Source organism: Hevea brasiliensis, unplaced genomic scaffold (assembly GCF_030052815.1).
Source record: "Hevea brasiliensis isolate MT/VB/25A 57/8 unplaced genomic scaffold, ASM3005281v1 Scaf22, whole genome shotgun sequence".
Lineage (NCBI taxonomy): Eukaryota > Viridiplantae > Streptophyta > Magnoliopsida > Malpighiales > Euphorbiaceae > Hevea > Hevea brasiliensis.
In genome coordinates, this window is record NW_026614718.1 from 3681 (window position 1) to 5674 (window position 1994).

The 1994-nt window shown below is 34.9% G+C and overlaps 1 non-coding gene across 1 annotated transcript; it reads right to left on the bottom strand.

Moving 5' to 3' along the window:
* Positions 1-1089: 1089 nt before the first annotated feature.
* LOC131176680 (small nucleolar RNA R71) lies at positions 1090-1196 on the bottom strand. The gene has a single exon (XR_009146636.1). It is a non-coding gene; the product is annotated as a small nucleolar RNA R71 (small nucleolar RNA).
* Between the last annotated feature and the right edge of the window lie 798 nt (positions 1197-1994).

Consider the following 1994-nt stretch of genomic DNA (forward strand, 5'->3'; position numbering starts at 1 on the left):
TGCTTGAAAGAGAAATTAAAGGAAATCAGAATCAACTTCCTTCAAACTTGTATTTCCCTTAATCTTGCCTTTGCCTATCCAAATCCCAATGAAATTTACTTCATGAACCTCAACTCTGGAATCAATTTTTACCATTAATTAATTAAATCTTTTGTCACTTGCTAAAATTTTAGTAAATTAGTATAGTGCTTAGAATTTTAATTGCTTAATTCATTATAATTTTCTTATTTTTTCAATTTAATTTGCTGCATCTCTTACTCTATTTTCGGCACAAATTATTGATAGCCCAAATAATCGTGACTTTTATAGTTTAGTACTCAAACAACAAATCTCTATGGGACGATATACTTTCTTTTACTACTTGAACGACCCATATACTTGTGGAGTACGCAATCAAGTTTTTGACGCTGTTGCCGGGGATTTGTTTTGTTTGATATTAGACAATTGATTGTTTGGTTAATTTGGGCATTTTATTTTTTATTTTAATTTCTTTTCTTTATCATTTTACTTTGAGATATTCTTATTTTGGTTTTTTAGGTATATATCTTTTATATGAGAAGAACAAAAAGTGTAAAAATTGATTTAATTTTTGATCCTGAGATTGAAAAGACAGCTAAAGCTTTAAGAGCAGAGTCTAAAAGAAGAAAAGCTGAACTCAGAATTCAAAGACAGCAAAAGCAACATCAAGAGCAACAAGTGATAGAAGCTATGGCAAACAACAACAACCGATCAATTAAGGATCATGCTTTTCCTAGTTTTGGAGATTTTAGATTGAGTATTACAAGGCCTAGAGTGGAAGCATACAACTTTGAGTTGAAGCCCTCACTTTGTCAAATGGTTCAATAATCACAGTTTGGGGGAGGTCCTACTGAGAGTCCACATGTGCACCTTGCACATTTTCTTGAGATTAGTGACATGATGAAGATAAATGGAGTGTTAGATGATGCCATCCGGCTGAGATTATTTCCTTTTTCTTTGAAGGATCGTGTTAGGGAGTGGTTGCATTCATTACCTCCGGGTTCAATAACTACTTGAGATGAGTTGTCACAAGCTTTCTTGGCTCAATACTTTCCTCCTAGCAAGACTGCAAAATTAAGAAATGAATTAACTTCTTTCAGACCAAGGGATGATGAGAGTCTTTATGAAGCTTGGGAGAGATGTAAGGATCTTCAAAGGAGATGTCCACATCATGGAATCCCTAAATGGATGCTAGTTCAACATTTCTACAATGGTGTTTCTCCAGCAATTAGAAGTATAATTGATGCATCTTCAGAAGGTGATCTTATGGAGAAGTCAAAAGATGAAGCTTATTCAGCATTGGATAAAATTGCTTACAACAATTATCAATGGAGTTGTGAAAGAAACGAAATGAAGAAGCCACTAGCTGGTGTATATGAATTAGATGCCATGAGTATGATGCTTTGACGAGAAAAATGGATAAGTTAAGCATGAAGGTTGACTCATCAATTGGACGATCTAGTCATACAGAAGATGTTGGTGTGGGAAATATACATTGTATCAATGATTTTCCTTCTTATGGGCAAGAGTTTGGAAATGAGCAAGTTGATTTTGTTGGAAATTACAATCAGAAACCAGTTGGTAATCCTTTTTCTGCTGCATATAATCCAGCATGGAGGAACCACCCTAACTTTTCTTGGGGAGGTCGACAAGGGCAGCAATAGAATTATCAACAACCTCCTAATTTTCAGCAACAACAGTAGAATTTTCAGCAAAACAGAGTACCACCTGGATTTCCACCACCAAGGAATCAAAATGCACCTATTCCACAACCATCAGTTCAGTCTTCAGACTAAGATTGAATTTTTAAGTCTATAATGGCGAATTTCTTAACTGCTCAACAAAAATAAGGAGAAATGATTCAACAATTAACTTCAAGGATAGACCAGCCTGCCACTCATAACAGGATGTTGAAAAACCAAATAGCTCAATAAGCAAGTTCTTCTAGCAAAGCACAAGGGAAACTTCCAAGTCAA